We start from the raw sequence: 12,421 nt of genomic DNA, 5'->3' as shown, positions 1-12,421 counted from the left end.
AAAAAAAACAAACCTGTGAAAATGATACTGAAGTCTGTCCAATGGAGTGAGGGTGGGAAAATGAGTATAACAATTAAAAGATTCACAGTGAAGAGAGGAAACAGCAGCAGACATTGTGCTGCCACTGGATGGCTGTGAAATTTGGGCAGTAGTTCCAAAGAGCTCTTACAGACCAGTGAACACTGTGAAAGTGAAACAAAGAGGAAGCACAGAGAGGCAGCTGTGCGCTCTGAGGTAGAAGGTCACTGTTGATCCTTTCAGCTGGTGAGCTTGGACAAACTGATTCTGTAGATAATTTGTTAGGAATTCAATAGAGTACCAAGGTGGATTTTACCTTGGAGTTACAAATCATAAAATGTGCCCCGGGCGACCTGAAAAGAACAGATTCGTTTAGACGGTTTATTTAGGCTGCAGTAAAAGTGCACTCTTAAGATTCCCCTTAAGAGTCACAAAACTTATAACGATTTAGAGATCTGTGCTCAAACAGCTCTTCAAAAACAAGATCACAAGGTTCATTTAAAATAAACTGTTAGTTTGAATGATCTCTTTTAGACTAGTGGATCTCACAGACGCTGATTCGACTGTGAAGTTAAATTTAGATCTATTGCCTGTTACTCTCTCACATGTATTTTGAATATGGGCAATTGAAGCAGAACAAGAATTGGTTGTGTTCTGGCAACATTCCAGACTAAGACTGAATGAAGACTTTCAAACAAGCAGGATGTGGAGCTGCCAAGCCTGGATGTGATCACAATGCAAATTAAAGCAGACACCCTGAGAACTGTAGCATTACATGTCATGCATTAGAGTGCTGCATTCCTCTAGCAATACAAAGATAACAACAGCAACAGGGAGAATAGATGGTTGCTTAGGAAACTGAAAGCAGTAATGTTTAAAACTGAAAATGGAGCTTTGAATATAACGTTCAACCAATATAGTTCAGTTAATAATAAGTGTGAATACTTTATTAAAGAAGATATTAACCTTTATGATTTAAATTTTATAGATTGAGTGCAGAGAAAAACAAAACACATACGCACACACACACACAAAATAACTTTTGGGTTAAGTCCTCTTAAATTTAATATGTCAATCAGTTGTTTATAATGTTGTGTTCTGGTATAAATAATATTAATTTTGTTAAGAACGTACTTGCTTTCAGCAACTCATAAAAAGGAATTTATTTATTTGATTGCATGTATTTAAGTGTTTTAAACAAAGTTAAAGCAACAAATCACTTCCTGCCATTTAATACCTGTCCATTAGAAACATTTGCAAATGTTTCCTATTTTTTATTCCATTTTGTTTTTACCAATGTCAAGGATGCAGAATTACAAACTGGCATGCGTGAAATGCAAAAATGCTAACAAAATCTATTGTACAGTATGTTTTCCGTAACACATTATATTTAGTGTCTCTGATTACTGTGTATTTACATAAGTTATTTAGTAAATGCATGTGTACTTATACATAATTACAATGTTATTATGCATAGTTACAATGTATTTAAAGTGCTTCCCGAGGGTCCATTCCTGCTGTTTAAGTCCTTTAGTTTAAGTGCTTCATAATGCAGTTCTGTGACTAATTTTATATTCAAATGATGACTGCACTCATTCAAACATTGCATGCACTTGAGCAACATCGTAACCAGAGCTGACATTCTACCGAGGTCAAACCTTGGTTTCAGGCTGGCAGTATTTATATGACTGCTTGGTATTTACTATTCAGCCTCCAATCTAAGTTACAAAGAAAACCAACAGAGAAAATGAAGGAGAAAACAACCCAGGACACTGACTCGGTGTCCTCATAGCTAGTTACAACCATGCATTTGAATGTATTAAAATGGTGCAGCAGGAAATTAATTATGGTATGCTAATGTGGACAAGACATGAGTGTGATTAATGTACATTAATAAAATTCATTTCCCCAAAAATTAACACGTTAAATTGCAGAAGTTAACTGCAATTAATTGACAGCCCTAATATATATAGTAATGAATGTCCCTGCTAAGGCTGGTTTGCACCCTTAAAACAGCAGACCCAGACACCAGAATTGCACTTTCAGCACTCTTTTTTTTAAAAATGTATTAGTCGACAATTCGTTTTTTGTTATTTTCTCCCCAATTTAGTAGTGTCCAATTACTTTGTTTAGCTCAGCTCACCGCTACCACCCCTGTGCTGACTCGTAAGGGCTGAAGACGAACGCACGCTGTCCTCCAAGCGTGTGCTATTAGCTGCCTGCTTTTTTACATACTTCAGACTCACCATGCAACAACCCAGAGCTACAGCGTCGGAGGACAACGTAGCCCTGGGCAGCTAACAGGCAAGCCTGCAGGCGCCCGGCCAGACCATAGGTGTCGCTGGTGTGCTGGTGCACTGCCAATTCAGCTCTGCCCCCTGGGAGCTCCCATCCTTGGTCGGCAAAGGAATAGCTGGCGACTCGAACCGGCGACCCCCAGACTAAAAGCACTCCATGCGTATATATATATATATATATATATATAGTGCTATAGACAGTTTATGAATCTGGGAGGTGGTCTCAAATACAGAAGCCAACTTGGGATAAGACTATTACATATGAATCTGAGAGGCTGGAGCTTGTTTGAATCTGTCACAGATTGGATCCCGTCCTGGGTAGATTCTGGCCAATTTAGCCTAAAATAGGTAAAGGCAGAGGAGAATTTTATAAAGTTTTGTATTTTTTTTTAAATCATACCCTTACAACTGGGATCAAATTCGAGCATAGAATCATCAGAAGAAACTGGGTAAATTCATTCCACAGAAAGTGCTGGATCTGTAAACAAAATAAGTGGGTTTGTGGTAGATTACATTTTTGAGAGAGCTGATCTGATTTGCAAAATTATTATCTATGAACAAATCTTTAAGATATGTAAAATTTTCAATCTATTATGGAAGGTAGAACTAAATGTTTTCTACTCACAGGGGCTAATTTGTAAATAGACCAAAATTAGTTTTGCACCAGAACAAACTTCTGAAAATCAGCTGCTTGATGAATAAGACACCCATTAATTTATAGTGATATTGTATGCTTGTGAAAACAGAACAAAAGAAAAATACCAGTTGTATGTCTTACTCTTGCCTGGTACAGAAGTAGTGCACCATATACCAGTAATAGGGCTGTTGGTATGCATCAAAAATAATTCTTCAGTGATGTTGAGCAGCCATCTATGAATATGAATAAGAAATGTGAGAAGCTGTAAACCAGAGGGCAATAGTTTCTGATGTCAGTGCAAATCTGTCGCTTTGCAAAGCTAAATTATATTGATGGAAATGTTGTGTTAGGAATTGAGTATAAATAATTTGACAGAGTTACAAAATGTAATCCCTGTACTGAACCAAAAACTAAATCAAAACCAGCCTACATTACATTAGTGTCAATAACACGTCTGGTACATCTGTAGCTTAGGGGTCAATTTAATCAACCTATATCCTACTGGGATAAGGTACAGCTGGATTTTTTAGGAACATTTATAGCTCTGGGGAACATTTTCAAGACTTTATATAATCAATGAGATCATACGTTAACCAAGTCTGTCCCTTAACTGTTGGACCTTGTATTCATTTTGCATGGTTAGTTCTACTGCTGTCGTAAGATTGTCAGAAAACTGATTTGATTGGCTTCTGTCAACTTGACCTGAAGGTTAAAGGTGTACCACAATTCGTGTAGATGGTTTAGTTTATCTGTTAATGATATAATTAATTAATGAGATACATAGTGATAGACATATGTACACTTCTGTTTACTTCCAGTAAAGGCAATACTGAGACGTGCTGGATTATTTATTTATTTACATTTATATAGCGCCTTTCATCACAAGGACCTCAAGGCGCTTTAATTTTTACAAAATTATACAAAATTTAAAAGGCAAAGATCATTTCTATAAAACAGTTAAAAACTGTCTAAATTGATACACAGTCAGTGCTAAAATTATTCTAAAAAAGCCATTTTATAAAAAATGGTTTTCAATGCTGTTCTAAGAGTCCCTGCTTTCTTGACTGAAGATGGTAGAGCATTCCACAACACTGGGGCTTTCCAAGAGAAGGCCCTCCCTCCCGCACCATCTTTATTCAGAACAACCAACAGCCCCACATCCTGCCATCTTAGAATATGACTTGGATTGCAAGGGGTCAACAATGCCTTTTCATAACTTGGTACTGATCTATTTAGGGCTTTATAAGTTAAAAGCAAAATCTTATAATCAATTCTAAAATGCACAGGGAGCCAGTGCAAATAAGATAAGACAGGGACAATATGCTCTTTTTTTTTAGTTAGAATTCTGGCAGCAGTGTTTTGAAGTATCTACAAACGAGACACCACACATTTAGAGAAACCAGTAAACAGAGCATTACAATAATCAATTCTGGATGAAACAAAGGCATGCATTAGCTTTTCACAGTCAGGTATGGAGAGAATGGGTCTAAGTTTGGCTATATATTCAGCACACAATAAAAATAAAGTCTTTCTTTTTTTTTAAATATGTGATTCGAATGATAAATTTGGATCAAAAGTGACCCTAAATTCCTCATTTCCAGTTTTAGATTTGCTGAAAAACTTCTGAATCCTAACTCCTGTAAGTCAATGCTTTTTATTTGGTTCTGACTGCACAAAAGCATAACCCCTTTTTTGTCTGAATTCGACAGTAAAACAATTTGAGACATCCAACACTTTATATCAGCAAGACATGCAATTAATTGATCAAGAGCCATGATTAAGAGGTTGCTGTTTTGAATCCGGCTCCTGGTCATTCATCCAACAAACCCAGACAGACTAGTCAATCTGAGCCAAGCTTCCAGGGCTCAGAGCTTTGCAAAATGTACTGCTTCACTTTGGTTACTAAAAAGAGACAATACTTTTGACAGCAGGAACACCGGACACAATGCAACAATCGAATGTGTCCTACTACCCCACGCACCATGGAAAAAAAAAAAACATTCACACTGTCTGCGATGTCGCGCGGCAACTAGGGAACTAACCAATGAGGAACAGCTTCCCTTTCTCACCTTCAGTAAACAATGGCGGAAGAAAAGATCATTCTTGCCGTATCAAAATACTCTGAGCTGTACAATAAAGGACACATTATGAAGACTCGGCAGTGAGGGAGAACATCTGGCAGTGCATTTCAAGGGAACTGGATATAGCTAGTGTGTATGATTTGTTTACCTTTAATGAAATAATTATTCTGAAAAGCTATTATGTATTTTACATTTGTATTCGCTCTATAACAGGACTATCATACGTGTGATTTTTTTTCCAGCTGATGATACAATCAGAGGAGAGGCAGCTATCACATCAGGCATAGCCACCTCAGTTGTACTGGTTGGTAAGAGGGTTGATGCAGTGAGGTGACAAATTGAGCATTTTCAATTGGATGTTGATTTCTGGTATAATGGAACGTAGACGTATCCAGCTGATGTTTCCCTGTATAGGGGTGGCTCCACTGTTTCACTTAGGAGCAGTCCAGCCATATAACACAAATATTTTTTTTAAAATCTTCTGCGTCTTATGGTGTCTTTGCACCTCATAATTGTTAATTCATCTGTGAAAACACAGACGCACTGGTGCCTTTATATGCATACTTAATTTATTCATGCTGCTTCAATTAATTTTCTCTCAGTCAAAGATAACCATGCATTTAAACTTCTACATTTAAATCTGCTTTCATCAAAAGATACATGTGGTATACTGCCCCATCATGATTTTTATATATTCATTTTTATATTTATAATAAGTTATTTTTAGTCAAGAAAAAAATAATGTAATATTTTCAATAAGAAACAGCATATTTCATTTTCATATTTAAAATGAGGGTGGTTACCTTTCAAGTAAAAATGAAGGGTTTCAGCAGGTTTGAGAGAATAAAATCCACCATAAATAATACAATCACCACTGACACCCTTTAAATGTGCTTATTGAAAAGATACTGTATATGGCACGTGACATACAAAGAACCACCGTTGTACTTCTCAAAGCGTTCCACTTCACAGCACACAAGAGGCTACTTAGTATACAATTGGATGCAGGGTAGATTACTAATATACTTAAGAACCTTACTGGTGCACTAGCTTGATATCTATAAATAATACCTTGTTTCCTAACATTAGGTATTCTGTGGAAGAAAGGCCCTTTTTGAATTCATGGTATTGGTTGAATAATTTACTGGTCGAGCAGAAAAATACTGATATACTAAGCCAGTGCAAGATCAAACTGTAAATGCAAACCTTGCATGTTTTGACATATAATGTATTAAAATCTTTGTGAGAGAATGTGGAACAATAGATTGAGTCTTTCCTGTGAAAAGTATGTAAAATAAACATATGGACCATGGATTTATCTAGCTCTTGTGAATTGTATGACTGCATGTATGATATACTAATTTCATCTGGAATACTAGCAAGAGTAAAAACATAACTATACACATCGATGTATTGTCAAATGACCTACTGGTACTAAAAATCTTAAAAATAAATAAATAAAATAAAAAATGGCTAGTGGATAATCTGACTTCAGCCCCTGTTCAATTTAATATGGATGGAGGCAAGACAAGTCTTTACAGCGTTCGATTCTTTAGATAAATATACTAGCTAGCACTCTGTCCCTTTAATTAACACCACCTTTGGCAAAACAAAACCACAGCAAAGAAAACAGATCACCCAACTGATCTTAAGAAGAATCTAACACTGAAGTTAGGTGATGGCTAGAAACAGAATCGGTTATCTGCATGTAACTAACATAACAACACACATGTTTACTGCAACAGCCATAGCAACACATTTACAATACAGCCTTGGCTGATGGTGTTCATCCGCTGAAATTGGTTTAAAAAAAATGAATGTAATCAGTTTGATTTTACCATGAAATGCAAATATTAAAATAAAAAAAAATGATAAACAAGAAGTATATTGATGTTGATAACAATGCCAGCATATAGCTTTATTGAGGTCTGGAGACTTGGCAGGCCAAGTCATTAGATTGAGTTGTCCTGCACTTTCCTTCTTCGCCAGACAGTTCTTGCACAACTTTGAGGTGTGTTTCGGGTCATTATCTTGCTGAAGAATGAAGGACTGCCTCTGAAATATCCTCTGATAGCTATGCTGGTTGAGCTTGCTATGGACTTGGTAAAGATCACCAACTCTGTCACCAGCAAAGCAACCCCAGACCATGACACTGCCTCCTCCATGCTTGACAGTGGGAACCTCACATGCAGAACTCATGCACTCAACCTCTCTGCGTCTTACACGTACTCAGCGGTCAGACCCTAATATTTCAAATTTTGACTCATCGGTCCATAAGACCGACTTCCACTCCTCAAACGTCCAGTTTCTGTGTTTTTTGGTCTCTTCCTCTTATTCTGCACTCTTAACAATGGTTTCTTTGCAGCAATTCTTCCAGTTAGGCCAGCTTCACACAATCTCCTCTGAACAGTTGATGAGGGAACATCTGTACTTCTAGTAGCATTTACCTGAGCTTGTATTTCAGGGGCAGTTAATCGCCGGTTTCACAGACTTGTGACTTGAATTAACTTGTTCTCTGATTCTGAGGTCACCCTTGGCCTGCCTGACCTTGTTTGGTCCTCATGAGTGCCAGTTTCTTCAAATTGTTTGATGGTCTTGGCCATATCAATTACAGACACTTGCAAAGTTCTTGCAATTTGTCTTAAAGATTTACCTTCATTTCTTAAAGTAATTAACTGTGCGTATTTTGACATTTTCCGCTCCCTTACATTCAGGAATGACAAACTTGTACATATGCTACCTATATTTACAGTAATCATGGACCCTCACCTGTGAATAATAATTGGTGACAAAAGGTTAATTAGGTAACAGGCTAGTTAACTCATATATAATGTTTTGTTATTTCTGTATACCCCAAGGTGTCTGATAACAAAAACACCCAAACAGATACAGTAACAATGACAAGCAAAAATCTACAAACAGAAAGAAAAACATACCATTCCACTGCCATATCGAAGTTGTGCCATAACAGTTTAAATTCAAAATTTCCTCAGCAACACAGTGTGATTGCACACAGGGAATATTCAAAATAATGCCAGACAATATTTCAACATCAGATTGTTCAGAAACTGATAGGGAGATGGAATTTGTGGCCGAATTTGACTTTCCCTCTCAACGGTGTGTAGATCATTGTGCATGTGTTGCGTAAGGAAATGCAAATGAAAACCAAATACGAAGGATAAAAAAATACAATTTTTAATTTTTTTCAGGATGGATCATCTTCAAAGACCTCATTCCAAAAGGAATTACATCATTCCCAAATCTAATTTGCTAGTTTATTTGATACGTGTCCATTTTGCAAACATTCTGAGTCAGCTGGAGCTATATCTAAGACTTTGGCGGTGTATATTGTAATGATACAGTGCTGCTGTAATTGTGGGTAGGTCCCTTCATTAGTTGGATTGAGAACAACTCCGTCTTGGGTTTTCTTTCCCTTGCAACCACTTACACAGCACAGATGTTTTTTTGTTTTTTTTGTATTTATTGAATGCAACACATTAATCATAATAAGATATCAAAATACAACATCCGAAGAAAACATATACAGTGTGGAAGATGACTACTACACAAAACGAAAGCAGGTACAAGTTACTTCTTTATGGAAAAATAGATGGACCATGTTTGTCACACAGACTAGTGTGTTTTCACACTGAGGTAATATAGCTTACACAATGATTCATTGGGCATGCGCCGTTACGTTTCAGAATACATGTGAGGAAGTCATGTTTTTTGGCTCAGAGGAGATGCTCAAGAACAGTGATTTTGGACATAGCAGTGTGGCATTATGCAGATGTTTGGGCAAATAGGGATTATTATACAATGACCAAATACATTCGGAAAAGCAATGTGAGATAATTTATGTTTTATTTTTCATGTAGTGCTGATGTACCCTTTAAGGAGGACAGCATTTTCAGAAGAGTCTTGTTACAGGAAAATGTAAGGATTTCTTAATATATGAGATTTGTCTCACAGATAGGTCAAATCATGTTGTTATTAATATTTGAAACAGACTAAATTGGAAAAGATGTTCATAGAATCTGGCCTGCCTTGTCTGTAATATAGTGATATAAAAATCCTATATAAGATCAGGAAGATAGTTCTATCTATTCCTTGTTGGGACATTTATCTCTCTTACATTGATTAATTCATTAGGCTGACAATACTTGCCTGAATAATGAAAAGCTTGCTGAGATGACCTGATGGTAAAGTTACGTAGAATTCCAATTATAATGTGGCTTATTGTTAAGTTTCACTTTTCAAGTGATCCATCTTTTTTTTCAAATTCATATTAGCTAATTTCTACACATACAAACTACAGAACCATTTAGCCTACAGTTCAATAGCGAGAATAATTCACAAAAGACCCTTTCAACCTCTGTGATAGCATAGTTTGTTATCTTAGAAAGAAGTGGTTGGGAGGACCACTGCAGGGGACTTCTGCCATGTTCCCACCAAGTTGAGGGGGTTCCATGCACTGCCCTAGTGGACACTGGCTCAACAGTGACTCTTGTCCGCCCCGATGTACTTCCTGCCAGGGTATGGCTGGAACCCACCACCGTGCATTTACACAATGTGACAGGGGAGCTAGCACCAAGGGATGGGCAACCTCGCTATTGAAGTAGCTGACTAACTAGACCTCAGGATTGGGATATTACACATAAAGGGGGGCCTGCCGTGGCCAGCCTTCTCCTTGAGACCGTTGAGTCAGAGTCGAGACCCCTCTGTTTGACAGCTTCAGGTCCTGCCAAGGGCACAATGACCCACTTAAGCGAGATGGGGGGCCTCAGCCCTCCCCTGGGCTCCATCATGCACCAGGCCACCAGCCCCATGCTCCACTTGCCCAGCGCCACAGGGGGGCTTCAGCCTGTGCCATCGCAATCCCCTGCACACCCCAGAGGGACCTCAACCTTTCCTCAAGTGTCACCACACACGTCTGGACAGCCACTGGCTCAGGTGCAGCTCGCGGGACCTCTCCCCCCCCCTTCTTTTTCGTGAGATGGTCACCTGCATAAAAACCTGCCGCTCTCTCCTCTCATTGTGGGAGTTCGAGAGGCAGAATGAGAGCGAGAGTGAGAGAGGAGAGAGAAATTTAAAATAATAAAAAGGATCAGTGAAGGCAACTTCCCAGTTTGACCTTAGGTCTATTTTGTGTTTGCAATTTGGTTTGTTTATCTTTTGTGCTCTGTGAGCAAGTTTTTTTGTTTGAATGTTTTATTTTTGTATTTAAATAAATGGCGCACAGTGCATCTTTGAACTGCAGATCTGCCTATTTGTTTTGCTTCCTGCATTCTGGCCTGACATCACAACTCAGCGCCACCCTGTCACACTGATAAATAATGATATAACAAAATATTAAGAACAAGCTGATGGTATAAATAGTTTATTTCACCAGGATGGAATATGTAGAGTCAGAGTGAATATACTGAATCAAAATCTATCACATTGCAAGGTTTATATTTGTCTTCAGTGCTTTGTAAACATTTCAGCACCAGAACATGGTCAAAGAACAGAGATCTTCAAATCAATGTTTGAATTACACATCATGTTGCTCAAATACAAAACTCCTCTTGCAACATGCAATTTCGTTTGATTATCAAGTTTTTTTAGATAATCATGGCTGTTTTCAATGGAAAATCGAGTGGTTGCTTTACTAAATCAAGAAATTGTGACCGCATAGTGCTTAGGAGTCTAATTTACTGTGGTGTAATGTGAAACAATTGTTTTTCCAGATATGGTCTGCTGTGGTGGTTTCACTGTCATTTATAATTCAGACATCTACAGCAGCATGCTATCTCATGGCTTTCATGATCTGTGTTCAACTAAGGTATGAGGGGAACTGGAGGCATTTAAAGCCACATACTAAGCTTGGACAAATTGAAAAAAAAAAAAAAAAAAAAACTAATGAATGTGTAAGTTTAAAGGGGACATATACCAATTATGAAAAGAACAATATTGATTATGGTTTATTGAATTGAAACAATACATACTTTTAATCATCTTGAAACAAACAGGTAAATACCATAATGTGAAGGGATTGTTTACAATTATTAAATGTATTAATTTTTAACAATAAAAAGTGAATTATTAATAATAATAATAATAATAATAATAATAATAATAATAATAATAATAATAATAATAATATCTTTTTTTTATATAGCGCCTTTCATAGTGGACCACGATCACAAAGTGCTTTACAGAGGTAGACTGTGGGATTTGTATGATGGTAAATGCAAAATTATTTTTTTAATTTTTTTATTTTTTTTTACTATTTAAATAGATATCCTAACAAAACTTAAAATTCTCCCATGTATTTATTTATTTATTCTCAAGTCCTATTTCCATGCCTGGTCTTATCCGATTCTTTCTGTTTGCTCTCTGTCTCTCACTGACACTCCAGCAGCTCATCCGAATCCGTCCAGATGGCAGAATCCCTTAACGTCACTGTAGGACAGAAGCTCAAGAAAGGTGCATCATGAATAGGAAATGTTTCAAAAATCACATTCACAATGCCACACTATATTTGTATAGATATCTGGTAATAATATACATCCAGGTCCCAGATCACAATGTATGTCTTTAAAATAATAAAACATTGGAATGGAAAGATTTACCATTTATCGATCCTGTGCCTAATCTCATTTGCTAATGCATACATATCTGTGGTATGTTTTAGAAGATCATTATAAAATCCCATTTTCAATATGCTGGTTGTTTGTGGCATTTGAAGGTGAATGGACTTGTCCCGCAGTAAAGCAGTATGTCTGACTTTTAGATATGTTTTGAGCACCAGTATAATATGCCTCCTTAATGGAAGACAGAAGTCTAAGAAAACTCCCAGAATCACTGAAGCAATTAATTAACTTCATCAGAAGCTGTAAGATTAATCTCAAACTCTGCTACAATTGGCATATTGGCAATTAGCTGAGTTTTGCTTCAAAAAATGTTCACAATCTATAAGGGGATGTCTCATAAAACATAATTAAGTGTGGCTGTTTCCATGGGGGTCTAACAAGCAAAATACCTGTGTTATCACATTGATAAAAGTAATATTGTACACTGTAAAACACTATTATTAAGTATACCTGAGTGAGTATAGACTATTTCCAATTATATATGCAAACTGATCTCTGTGAAACATCCATTGATAGCAAGAAAATAGAGCAATATTGACAATCAGTAACTTATTGTAATGACTGATCCATAAACACAAAATTTGTAAAGCATTAAAGGAAAAAAAAAAGTTCAATATGGTATCTTAAAAGGAACATAGCTATTGAGGTTTGAAACTAATTAAATAGTGAATGAAATGCTTTGAAATATTTTATGCAACTTGAGACACACCCTATGTATAAAAAGAAAACGCAATGTATAACTCTTTTCAGATA

Source organism: Polyodon spathula, chromosome 5 (assembly GCF_017654505.1).
Source record: "Polyodon spathula isolate WHYD16114869_AA chromosome 5, ASM1765450v1, whole genome shotgun sequence".
Classification (NCBI taxonomy): domain Eukaryota; kingdom Metazoa; phylum Chordata; class Actinopteri; order Acipenseriformes; family Polyodontidae; genus Polyodon; species Polyodon spathula.
The sequence above is the reverse complement of the archived record's forward strand: the minus strand, read 5'-3'. Positions refer to the sequence as shown.